Consider the following 13372-nt stretch of genomic DNA (forward strand, 5'->3'; position numbering starts at 1 on the left):
TCCCATCACCATGCTGTGCCTCAAGGTGCGGGGCATCTGCCCACTCCCACCCTACTCGTCATGCTGTGTCTCGAGATAAGGGGCTTCTGACTTCCACCTCCCCCCAGATCTTCCGCACCTCCAAACCCAGGCTCCACTGTACCTCCCACCCCTTACCCCCTCCCTCCCTTCCATGGTTTCCAGCCTCCTCCCCGTCCGTGATGCCATGCAGCACGTCCCCATCCTTCTCCCTCCCTCTCTGCGCCCTCCCTGACCCCGCTTTTTCTTTATTCTCCAGCAAGGGACCTATTTGCTTTCCAAAACAGGGAAATGACCCTCATTCTCCCAATACAGCCCAGAGCAGCACTAAGCCCCACCTCCAAATCTTGACAGCAATAAGCCCCTCCCATTTCACCCAGAGCAACAATAAGCCCCACCCCCATATGCTCTGGGCAGCAGTCAGCACTGTCTATTTACCATGGGCAGCCCTAAGCCTTGTCTGGCTTTGTCTCTTGCTGCGTCATACTCTGTACCTCTGGTTTGATCCAATTCTTCCTCTGTGTCCCCCTCCCCTGCTGCAATCCCCCACCCCTCCTCTCATGCACAGAGACCTGGACTCATCCAGCCTTTCCTCAGGTTCAGAGCCCCTGACACTGTCTTGCAGCCTGGCCTCCATGTCTCCTTGGGTGCTTCCAGTTCTGCCCTCCATGCATCACTTCCCTCATGGCTGAGGTGAGCAATGCCACCAGCGCCAGCCCTCCGGTCCCACCTATGAATGGGGCAGTCTCACCCCATGACACTGCAGCATCGTAGGGCAAGAGGGACTAGAAATAGGAAGGATCAGGGTGTGAAACAGGAAAGTCTGGAGATCCAAAACAGAAAGGGGGAGGGGGAATGAAACAGAAAAAATTGGGGTCCAAAACAGGAAGGGGTAGGATTTGGAATGGAAAAGGTTGGGGTCCAAACCAGGAAGGGGCGGGGTTTGGAAGAGGAAAGGTTGGGGTCCAAACCAGGAAGGGGCAGGGTTTGGAGGAGGAAAGGTTGGGGTCCAAACCAGGAAGGGGCGGGATTTGGAAGAGGAAAGGTTGGGGTCCAAAATAGGGGCAGGGTTTGAAAGCGGACCTCCAGCATTTCTCCAATTACAATGCTGCTGCATCTTTTGGCCCCACCTCCTGACAAAACACCCATGAGGGCCAGGAAAGCAGGGGAGCTAAACCAGGAAGGGGTGGGGCAATATCCCTCCGCCCTTTCGTGCCATGACACATGGAGCATTTCCTTAAAGTTTACATTGTTGCCGACGTAGCATTTGGGCAGTTGTGGGGGCTCTTTACCTGGCATAGGCCCTGCTGCCCAGCCCCCTGCCCATGCTTCAGGTGTGGGATCAGGGTTAAGGGCCTGTGACCCCCCCTTCTTCCCCCCCCTCACATTCCCCCTATCGGGTTGTGTTTTTCTTGGTTTGTCTATATTAATATTTATTTATTTGGAAATGTTATTTATTAGATGGTATTTATTGCAGAATTTCTATTCTTGTATTAACAAATAAAAGGCTTCTTCCATGAGCTTGGCTCACTGGCATCTTGGGTTGGGACTGGCTGAGAGCTCACTGGGCTGCTAGAGTTCACCGCACCCCAATCAGCTGCCCCAGATTCTACCACAAACTGAGCAGCCACCCCAGATCCCTAACCCATTTAATACAACCCCAATCCACCCCCACCCCATCTGTCCCCCAGGTCCCTGCCCCTGATCCAGAGCCTGATCTGCCCCCCACACCGGCACCATGTGCTATGTCACACACGTTCTCCTGGAAGGTTGGCCATCCTGAGGCGTTGGGGTTAAGACGGGGGTTTCCTGGCAGGAAGGGAAAGAAATAGGGACCTGAGGGGTTTTATCTGTAGGGTCAAGGAGAATTGGGCAGGAAGGAGAACATGCGGGGGGGGGGGGGGGGAAGGGGGAAGAGCAACAACATAGCTGGAGCACTAGGGGTTGGGAAAGAGAATGTGACGGGGGGGGGGGGGGAGACGGCTCGTCAGTATGGAACAGTAATGTGGGGAGTGGCCCTGAGATGGATGCAGGGGTGGGGCTGGATGAGGAGGCGAGTCCCAGGTCCCTTTGCCCATCCGGGCAGCTCCTACCTGTACAACATGACATGTCTGACAGGGAACGAGCCCTCCCCACTTGTGTCTGACAGCAGGCTCCTTATGTCCAAGGGGGAAACTGAGGAACAGGGAGGGCATAGGGCTCTGTCACAGCCAGTTAAAAGCAAAGCCGAGAATGGAACCCAGGCATGCTAGCTCCCACCCCACCCTGCCTTTGCGGCTATACCCACTAGACCCCACTCCTCTGCTTCATAATTAAAATGTCATGGTTGGGGGAGCCAACACTGCTGCACCTGCTCTGAGAATAAATGGGAGGTTCAGGCCCATCGGGCATCTCCTACCAGTGTAGAGCTCACCAAAGAGTTCAATATGGCAGGCATTATGGGGACAAAACACCTGCGAGCCCCCTAACCCCCTGCTTCTGGACCTAATCTACCCAGCCCCTACACATCCATCCATCTAGCCATCTACCCACCCATATACACATCCCGCCGCCTGTCCCCATACACATCCCTCCAGCCAGCCATCGCCCAATACACCCCTCTATCCATCCCCATACACACCTCCATCCATCCATCCACCAATACAGCCCTCCATCCATCCCCCAATACATCCCTCCATCTGTCCCCATACACATCCCTCCATTGCCCAATACACCCCTCCATCCATCCCCAAACACACCCCTCCACCCATCCATCCCCCAATACACCTCTCCATCCATCCCCATACACACCCCTCCATCCATCCATCCCCCAATATACCCCTCCATCCATCCATCCCCCAATACACCCCTACATCCATCCCCATACACACTCCTCCATCCATCCATCCCCCAATACATCCCTCCCTCCCTCCATCCATCCCCCAATACACCCCTCCATTCATCCCCATACACACTCCTCCATCCATCCATCCCCCAATACACCCCTCCATCCATCCCCATACACACCCCTCCACCCATCCATCCCCCAATACACCTCTCCATCCATCCCCCAATACATCCCTCCATCCATTCATCCCCCAATACACCCCTCCATCCATCCCCATACACACCCCTCCACCCATCCATCCCCCAATACACCTCTCCATCCATCCCCATACACACTCCTCCATCCATCCATCCCCCAATACACCTCTCCATCCATCCCCATACACACCCCTCCATCCATCCATCCCCCAATACATCCCTCCATCCATCCCCCAATACACTCTGCCACCCATCCCCATACACACCCCCTCCATCCATCCACTAATACACCTCTCCATCCACCCATCCCCCAATACACCCATCTATCCACACACACCCCCGGCACGTCCCAAGAGGTTGACGTACAGAATTGTGGCTCTTGCTCATTTTCACTTGAGTTCGTGTCTGGGGCAGGTCCCCAGCCTCTCCCCTTCTCGCTGGCTGGGTTCGCTCTGCATGTGGAACCCCAGAACTGCCTTCATGCCTCGTAAATGCATCCAGCAACTGCAGCTAATCAATGGGGGGGGAGCCCCTAAATATAGCTGGGGAGGGGGGAATGCAGCACATACACACACTGCAGCCTGGCGTAATCCACACCTGGTGCAGGGAGCCCAGGGCTGGGCTAGCAGGGCCTGTGGGTCAGGGTTGAGGGGCCGGCACAGCTGGGTGTGTGTATGTTTGCTGTTTATGCCTACTGCCCCCTTGTCTGTGGCTGACATACTTCTCTTGGTCAGCAATGGGCTCAGAGTGGGGCCTCCAACCTGGCACCCTGGGCATGCCCCTGGAAGGGGAGAAGGGGGAGGGGCACTGGGATCTCAGACCCCTGTGAAGGCTGGGGAGAGTGGGGAGTCCTGGCTGAGCTGGGTGACCTGCACATGGCTCCCCCTGGGAGTTTCTGTCTCTCTGTCCCAGCCCCTCCCCGCCCCATGTCAGATGCGGGGCAGGGGGCTGCAGGTTGGGATTGAGGGGCACCAGCAGAGCTGATGGGGGGGCGAGGAGGCCCTGGGGGCTAGTGGTGACTCAGTGCCATGTTGGATGCCTCACCCCCAACAGAGGCAGGCTGGGGCTGAGGTCAGTGCCCCCTGCTGCCTCCCTTTGTCTCCCTGGAGCCAGGGCTCCCGGAATCCGACTGACTCAGCCCTGATTCCCTCCCCGTTCCTGGCAGGGGACAAAGCTGAGGCTGCCCTGGGTCAGGGATGGGGGGGGGGGGGAAGATCCCAAGTGAGTCACTCTTTACCCCCCAGACCATGAGCTCTGCACAGCCCTGAAGCTAAGCAGGCTCAGGATAGGTTAACTCTAGGAAGGGAGACCACCCAGCTTCTGTGGCATCAGACCCGGGCCCCATTCCCCTACCCCTTCTGGTTCAGCCATTCTGCCTCCTTCAGTCGCCCTGCTTTCCTCAATTGGCTGCGCTTATTCACCATCGCTTCTGGTCCTAAAATAATCTGCAGGTGTAGAACAGATGCTGGGCCCCTCCTCAGAGGTAGCGGCATCTCAGCACTGGGTGAGGGATACCTATATAAACAGCCTTTGTGCCCCAACCCACAGAGGACTGTATCATAGTGGTTGGCAAAAGATCCCTGTATAAACAGTTCTTGTACCTCTTCCCCAGAGGGGGCTGCATCTCAGCACTGGGTGGGAGCAGCAGAGAGATTAGAACTGGGATAGTTCCACACAGTGAAATCTGGTTTTTCAGGGCAGGGCCTCTGTGTGTGTGTTTGTGCAGTGCTGGGCCCTGCTCCTGACTGGGGACTCTGGGGGCTGCCCTAATATGCCATCCTCTTTATATTGAAATCCCTAAACTGCCCATGTAAAAGAGCTTTGTAATGAGCACATGACTTTGCAGAAATTGGGGTGGGGGAAGTTGGGGCTCTCAGCGCCCAAGATGGGGGGCAGTTTGGTGATGGAGGGGAGGATGTGGAGCACATCAGCTAGATTTGTAAGTGATCAGCCATGAAAGTGTTAACAATACAGGCATTTAATCTGGAATCACTAGGCTTCAGAGTTAACAATGCAGCAAAGTCTAGAGCTGTGAAAGAATGGGGCATGGAGCCAGAATAACTCTGACGATATGGGCATAAGCTTTTGTGGGTAAAAAACCCACTTCTTCAGATGCAGATACCGACTAACACGGCTACCCCCTGGTACTTGACTAATGATATGGAGGAGGGGGGAAGACTACATGGGCCAAGGGAGGAACCCATGACTGGTGACCAGGTTTGGGACGGCCCCCATGTGATCCTGGGGCATCACTGCCAGCCCCGTGCCTCAGTTTCCCCTGTTCTGTGGGGGTGAGGGGCTCTTGTGTGGACATGTATTTGCAGCAGGCCTTGGAATGACGTGCGGACAAGGAGTCGCAGAAGCAGCGCCCCAGAACCCAGTCCAGCTAATCAGCCACTAGCGCCCCGCCCACCTCACCCCGGCGGGCCCAGTATGGAGGCGGCAGCAAGGCCCTCGGCGGGGAGGGGGTTAACTATGAGCCCTCCGCTTCCTCCCAGCCAAGGAGCTACGAAACCTGGAAGTAACAGTGACACCCAGTGGCCAGATGGGATAACGCGCCTCGCCAGTGCAGATATCCCCAGGAAACCCCCAGCTCTGTGCCCCCGACCTGCAGACTCCCGCTAGCCCAGCCCTGGGCTACCCCCAAACTCTACCGATGCTCCTCAGTCCCGCCCTGCTGCAACCCCTCCCTCCGTCCCCCGCTAGCCCAGCAGTGGGCTCCGCCCACAGCTCTGCCCGTGCCCCTCAATCCGGCCCTGCAGCCCCTCCCTCCATCCCTCACTAACCCAGCCCTGGGCTCCCCCCAAGGTCTACCGATGCCCCTCCCTCCCGCCCTGCTGCAGCCCCTCCCTCCGTCCTCCGCTAGCCCAGCCCTGGGCTCCCCCCCCACACACACAGCTCTGCCCGTGCCCCATTCTCTGGGGACGGTATTTCCCAGCACACTCCCAGGCTGTCCCCAGGCCCTGCCGTGTGCCCCCCATCCAGTAGCACCTGCTCTGACCCTTCCCCGCACTCACCTGCCCAGGGGCAGTGGGACCCGTGCTGCTCCTTCATTTTAGCACTGACTTTACAGTCTCGGGTGCGTAGCTGAGCCCCTGCCCCACTGCAGGGGTGGGATGCGAGGGGCGCCCTCTGGGGCAGAAGGAGAAGCAGCACCAGGTCAGTAGGCGGCACTGTAAAGAGCTGATGCTAAACTGTCCACCTCACACACACTTCACTCTGCAGGGGGTGGGTTGGAAAGGCTCAGTGGGGGGTGCTGTGCTGTGGGGGGCAGGGGGCTCAGTGGGGGGGCACTGTGCTTCGGGGAGCGGGGCAGGGGCCAGTAGGGGGTGCTGTGCTGCGGGGACCGGAGCAGGGGCTCAGTAGGGGGCGCTGTGCTGCGGGGAGCGGGGCAGGGGCTCAGTAGGGGGCGCTGTGCTGCGGGGAGCGGGGCAGGGGCTCAGTAGGGGGCGCTGTGCTGCGGGGAGCGGGGCAGGGGCTCAGTGGGGGGCGCTGTGCTGCAGGGAGCGGGGCAGGGGGCTCAGTAGGGGGTGTTGTGCTGTGGGGAGTGGGGCAGGGGCTCAGGGGGGGCGCTGTGCTGCGGGGAGCGGGGCAGGGGCTCAGTAGGGGGCGCTGTGCTGCGGGGAGCGGGGCAGGGGCTCAGTAGGGGGTGTTGTGCTGTGGGGAGCGGGGCAGGGGGCTCAGTGTGGGGTGTTGTGCTGCGGGGAGCGGGGCAGGGGGCTCAGTAGGGGGCACTGTGCTGCGGGGAGTGGGGCAGGGGCTCAGTGGGGGGCACTGTGCTGCGGGGAGCGGGGCAGGGGCTCAGTGGGGGGCGCTGTGCTGCGGGGAGCGGGGCAGGGGCTCAGTAGGGGGTGTTGTGCTGTGGGGAGCGAGGCATTGGACAACTCTGATTTCTATACCACCACATACGCATCGTTCTACTGGGATCTGGGCGCCTACCGGGCCCTGCAGAGCACTGCTGTCAACTGGGGCCAAGCCTTCTGCATTTACGGTAACATGGGCCCCACAGCACTGGGGAGACCCCCACAGTGACTGAGCATATATGTCCTGTCTGGGCCCAACCCTAGGATTCCACCCTACAGTGCCAGCCCCGAAGCCCTCATCTCCCCTCAGGCTGCCAGCTCTATGGGGGGCAGGAACATATGGGGTAGACCCTTACCAGGGCTGGGCTGGGGTCAGCTCACCTGACCACATCCTCTTCCCTTAGGGTGACCAGGTGTCCAGTTTTTGAACACCTGGTCGAAAAGGGACCCTGGCGGCTCCGGTCAGCACCGCTGACCAGGCCATTAAAAGTCCAGTCGGCGGTGCTGTGGAGTGAAGGCAGGCTAGTCCCTACCTGTCCTGGCACCGCTCTGCACCCCAGAAGTGGCCAGCATGTCTGGGTCCTAGGTGGGGGGCCACGGGGCTCCACGCGCTGCCCCTGCCCCGAGCACTAGCTCCACACTCCCATTGGCTGGGAACCGCCCACTGGGAGCAGGGGGTCAGTGCCTGTGGGAGCAGCGCGCGGAGCCTCCTGGCCTCCCCGCCTAGGACCCGGACCTGCTGGTCGCTTCCGGGGCACAGCATGGAGCCAGGACAGGCAGGGAGCCTGCCTTAGCCTTGCTACGCTGCTGACCGGGAGCTGCCAGAGGTAAGCCAGTGCCCCAACCCTGAGCCCCCCCAAACCTGGAGCCACCTCCTGCACCCCAAACCCCTCATCTCCGGCCCCACCCCAGAGCTTGCACCCCCAGCCCAGAGACCTCACACCCCTGCACCAAAACTCCCTGCCCCAGGCCAGAGCCTCCTCCCACCTCCTGAACCCCTCATCCCCGGTCCCACCCCAGAGCCCTCACCCTATCCTGCACCCCAACCCCCTGCCTCACCCACAGCCCCCTCCCGCACTCCAAATCTCTCAGCCCAAGCCTGGAGCCCCCTCCTGCACCCCAAACCCCTCATACTGGAGCCCACACCCCCAGTTAGAGCCCTCACCCCCTCCCGCACTCCAACCTGCTCCCCCAGCCCAGTGAAAGTGAGCCACCGAGGGAGGGGGAATGTAGTGAGTGGGGGCAGAGCCTTTGGGAAGGGGCAGAGCATAGGCAGAGCCTCTGGGAAGGGGCGGGGCTAGAGTGTTTTGGTTTTGTGCGATTAGAAAGTTGACAATCCTCTCTTCCCTGAGGGCTGGGGATGCGGGGGTTGGAAGCTCAGACTCTTGCCCCTCCCATCCCCTGTGCCAGGCTGGACTCCTACATATATATGCCCTTTTCTCACCACCGTTCAGTCCCTTTCCTCACTGCTCACGGCCCGTCGCTGCCCCCTTCAGGGCTCCAGAATGGGGTGTATGAGGCCTCCAGGAACATCATGGAGGCTAAGGAGGTCCAGCTGGAAGCGTCCCGCTACTTCACCTACCTCCATCCCCGAGATCTGGTCAGTGTGTGCCTGTGCCAAGTGGCCCCATGGGGGGTGTGGCAGGGAAAGGGGCAGCCTGAGAGGTGGGGGCATTGGCCAGCATGGCATTGGGATGCCCAAGGTCTGGCCGGCTATTCCCCAACCAGGGCCTGGGGCAGTGGGGTCCTGTTGCCACCAGCAGAATCTCAGTGGGATTGGCGCTAAGCCCAACCTCCCTCAGGGATCCTGCAGGGACTGGGGAGTATAGCCATTGGGTGGGGCCAGCCATTGGGAGGGAGATCCCTCTTCAGCTCCTGCACAGGGCCCCCAGCCTCTGCCAGGAAACCCTGATGCAAATGGCTTCTGTGCCACCAATGGGGCCCCACCTGCGCCCCCACAGGACCAGGCACTCCTTCAATCAGCCATCAGCCCTGGCAGGGCTTGGGCAGCGAGAGGCCCTGCTCCCCCCATCTCTGCACCATGTCACACCTGACCCAGGATGGAGAGGAACCTTCCCTGTCCACAGTCTGTTCAGACCTCAGCTCCTCACGGAGGACCCAGGGAGGGGCAGACACCCTGGGGCATTTTGGGGATGGGGGGTCTCTATCAGGAAGGGAAATGAGACACTCAGTTGTAATGAGAAGGGACATTAGGCAGCGCTGCCACCGTGTGGGTTAGTGGGGAAAGGCCCCATATCCCATTCCCTCCCTTCCCCGCCTCCAAGCTAGCCCGTCCCCTGCCCTGAGGCTGGATCTGAGCCGGCACACCCTAGAGGGAAAAGCCCTGTGTCCCTCCAGTGGGAACCAAAAAAACAGTCCTACGTTTGGACGTGTTGGCCACAATGCTTGTCACACACACAGGGCAGGGGGAGTTCAACACTCCCGCGACAGACCAGAGTGTCAGTGTCATCTGTTTTGTAAAGAATATCAGGATTCTGGGGTCTGACTCCAGATCACAGACCTTGGGACCTGGTTCCTGCTGCTCTCTGCTCCTCGAGGCTGGACTCTGCCATGCGGCTCTCATCCCTGGACATCTCCCACTCTGCCCTGTTGAACGAGATGTGGCCCTATGGGGGGATTGAGTAGAGCTGGTGGTACCTGGCCAACCTGATCCAACACTTCCCCAGTTTCTGCCTCCTGGATGCCATCGGCCACCCCATCAGCTGGAGCCTCATGGACCCCTTTGGTACCATGGTGCATGGCTACACCCTGCCCCAGCACTGTGGGCACGGCTACATGCAGGTGCTGATGAATGTCATGGTCAAGCAGATGCATGCACGGAGCTATCCCAGCTACTGCCATGTGGCCCTGGACTACCACCCCACAAAGAGGCTGCAGGAGAGGCAGGGCTTCCAGCGCCAGCCCAGCCTGTGCCACTTCATCCTCCATAACCCAGCGCCGGGCATGGCCCCTGCTGGAGCCCCCAGCCCAAGGGAGAGTGTTGGGCTTCTCCAGGGATCAGTGTTGGGCCCAGTTGGACCAATAACATACCCCAGCTCCCGTCCCACAGGGTCTGCCCTTCTCCCAGACCCATAGCCAGCCTGATTGGGTCTGTCCTACTCTCCTGAAACCCATAACCTGCCTTCCTGAGTGGACCCTACCCCTTGGTTTTGTAGCACATTCCCCATCCCAGCTCCCCTTCGCTGCCCCTGGCTTCCAGACACCCCAGCAACAGTTCAATGATCTTCCACCCAGTAAAGCTACACACACCTGCCTCTTGCATTTGTTCTGCTCCTCCTCTGCCCCTTTCCTCTGGAATAGCCAACTCAGTGTGTTGTGTCCAAGTCCTTCATAATTGCCATGTTCTCGGCTCCCCCGATAGAGAAGCACCCCCATACACTCCCTGAGAAAGCGGATTCCCCATTCTGGCACTTCGAGTGCAGAAGGTGGAGGCCTGCAAGGATTCTAAACATTAAAACTGGCCACTCCAGGCTTATATTAAACTCCCAAGGTTACAGCTTTTCTCTGACCTTGGATGGGTAGATGCTGCCACCACCCAAGTGCAAAAACCCCTTTGAGAACCCAGGAAGGTGCACTTGGGAATTCCTTCCTGTGGGATACCCTCAAGCCCTTTTACCCCCCTCCAGGGAAAAGCTGAGAAAGAAAACAAAGGAAATCAGCGGTTGCCACCAGCTAATTAAACAACATGTGTGCAAACCTCTTAAGACACAAAATCCAATCTTGTTCTTAAAAAGGTAAATTTTATTAAAAATAAAAAGAAAGAAATACATTTGAAAACTTGGGCTATTGCTAGATTTAAAAAACCCACTTACAAAAATTCAGCATCAAGAATAGCCTTCTTGAGGTCCAGCTTAAAAGTTACAAGCAAAACAAAAGCATTTGGGGTTAGCACAGAAGAGTCCACAAGCCATAAAGAAATAAAAAGAAATAAACCTAACCGTATCTTTCTAGACGTTTCCTGATCTACTTACATACCTGGGGGTTTCAAGTGAGTAGTTTCTAGGTATGATTCAGGTGATTTTTCATACCTGGCCCCAAGCTTCTTACAGCATAGTTCCAGCCCTGTATTTGCTTCACCTCAAGAACAACACAGACAGACAAAAGGGAAGTTTTTTCCCAATTTTAAAAAGTTCTAGACTTCCCATTGGCTCTTTTGGTCAGGTGCCCACTTCCTTCCTTTTACCTACGCAGGGACACAATTTAACCCTTTACAGGTGAAGCACGTAGAGAACAACTACTAAGGGGGATTTTATAGCTAACTGGCTGGGTCCATAAAAGGGAGCTACCCCCCTTTTCATTTATCACACTCCCTGTCACCCCACTGCTGCCCTGGGACTTACACTTCTCTCCTCACTGCATCCTGCCTTCATTAGGTCTTTTCACTCAGTTTTCTTTGCTGTGGGAGCCACAGGGAATCCCACGCTGAGGTTAGAATCAAAAGCAACCCAGACGTGTTGCTAAAGCACCCAAATCCCCTTAACTGTGCCTGCCATCATCAGCAGATTGCTGGAAGCATTTTGGGGTTTGTGATCCCATCTGTGATTAAACTGATCATTGAAGACACCTTCGAGTTTTCTTCCTTTGTGGCATAGCTCCCTGGCATGGCTGGGACCACATGGGTGAGGGGGATGGCAGCTGTCCAATCAGGGCTGCTCAGAAGTGCTCTGGTTTTGGCAAGAAAATTGGGGTTACATATGAAATTTTGCCGCACAAAGGGTCTGCGTCGATATTTGATCAGAATACGGGAGCCCTGAAAAACCAGAGTTTATAACCCCAGCTGCTGGGTGTTAGCTGAAGCAATTAGTGGAAATTCAAATATCTAGAGCAGGGATCGGCAACCTTTGGCACGCAGCTCGCCAGGGTAAGTAAGCACCCTGGCAGGCTGGGCCAGTTTGATTACCTGCCGCTTCTGCAAGTTCGGCCGATCGCGGCTCCCACTGGCCGCGGTTCGCCGCTCCAGGCCAATGCGGGCTGCGGGAAGGGCAGCCAGCACATCCCTCAGCCCATGCCGCTTCCTGCAACCCCCATTGGCCAGTGGGAGCCGCGATCGGCTGAACCTGCGGACGCGGTAGGTAAACAAACCGGCCCAGCTAGTCAGGGGGCTTACCCTGGTGAGCCGCGTGCCAAAGGTTGCTGATCCCTGATCTAGAGACTCCTTCTGAAAAGTAACATATACTCCCAGCTCGAGCCCCCCACCCAGAATTTCTGGGATCACTAAACATCTCTCTTAGGCATCCTTAATAGGCAAATACTCCACCCCCCCCCCTTCCCCCATGAGCACTGAGTCTGTGTATGAAACAAGGAGAGCTTTGTAGAGAGACGGGGATTCCAGTATCAGAATGGGAAGGCATGGGAATACCAACTCGACTATATATAGCCATACACATGCTAAGTAAACACCCACTACCCCATCTCATGCTATAGGCAGCTCTGACTCAGTTTACCACCCACTGGTGTGAACAACCTATAATAAATATCCCTGGCCATGGTGCTTCATGGGAAATGTAGTCTAGCCAGAGAGCCCATAGAAGAGAATGGGAGCATAAGGCAACCCAACTACAACTTCCATGATGCATTGTGGCACCATTTTGACTAAATCTATTACAGTGTTTGGCCAATCAACCTGTTAGGCCTGTGGCCTGATGCTCTAGAGGGGGAGCTCACCAACGCCACCTGTTGGTGAGAATGGGGAAGAGCAGCCCAGAGCTGCTTGAGAACACCAGAGGGACAGATGCTCCATGGGGCTCTCTGCTGCCGTCTTTTGGTGTCTGGGGGAAGAGATAGAGTGAGCCTAAACTTATTTGCATTTTATTACCCATTGTACCAGCATGAACATTTAGGTCATTTTGCTTAAAATTCTTTTAAGTTTTAGGTTTCGGCTCAATAAACCGTTATTTTCCTTATTGTGCGACAGCTGGTTAACAGAGCTGTGCTGAGTATACCCTGGGGGAGGGGGTCACCCTAACGAAAAACACAATCATGCATCACTGGTTTTGGCGTTGTGGGGGGCAGGAGTATTTAATCTAAGAAGAGAAAGAAAGGTGCTTTTTTGTTATGGCCACATGCTTTGTGGTAAGGACTTTGCTCAAGTGCATGGTGTACTGTGGATCTTTTTTTTCTGGGAGATTTTGCAAAGAGGTGGGCTATTTCCTTGTTGTGAGGCAATGACAAGGTGGTGATTGTTTGCTGTAGTTGCAGGAAGTAACACCAGGGCAGAGTGAAGTCTAATGATGCCCTAATACCAGTGCTAACGAGCTAGAATCACCCTAGGTCAGTGGTTCCCAAACTGGGGTTCGTGAACCCCTGGGGGTTCGCGAAAGGTTACAGGGGGTTCCTGGGGAAAAATTCCCTAATGGCGGACAGAGCTGTCCCTAGGGATCCCGGGCAGCACAGGGCCAGCAGCCTGGAGCCCCTGGACTTCCAAGAGCTAAGCAGATCAAAGCAAAACATATCTATCACACTGAGGAGATTTAAACTTCAAGACTCCTTATAAGAAATGGAAAGGG

The 13372-nt window shown here is 56.9% G+C and overlaps 1 pseudogene; it reads left to right on the forward strand.

Moving 5' to 3' along the window:
- Positions 1 to 10: 10 nt before the first annotated feature.
- Positions 11 to 9941, forward strand: LOC135877836 (glycine N-acyltransferase-like protein 3; annotated as a pseudogene).
- Positions 9942 to 13372: the final 3431 nt, after the last annotated feature.

The sequence above is a fragment of the Emys orbicularis genome, chromosome 4, assembly GCF_028017835.1.
Source record: "Emys orbicularis isolate rEmyOrb1 chromosome 4, rEmyOrb1.hap1, whole genome shotgun sequence".
NCBI lineage: Eukaryota > Metazoa > Chordata > Testudines > Emydidae > Emys > Emys orbicularis.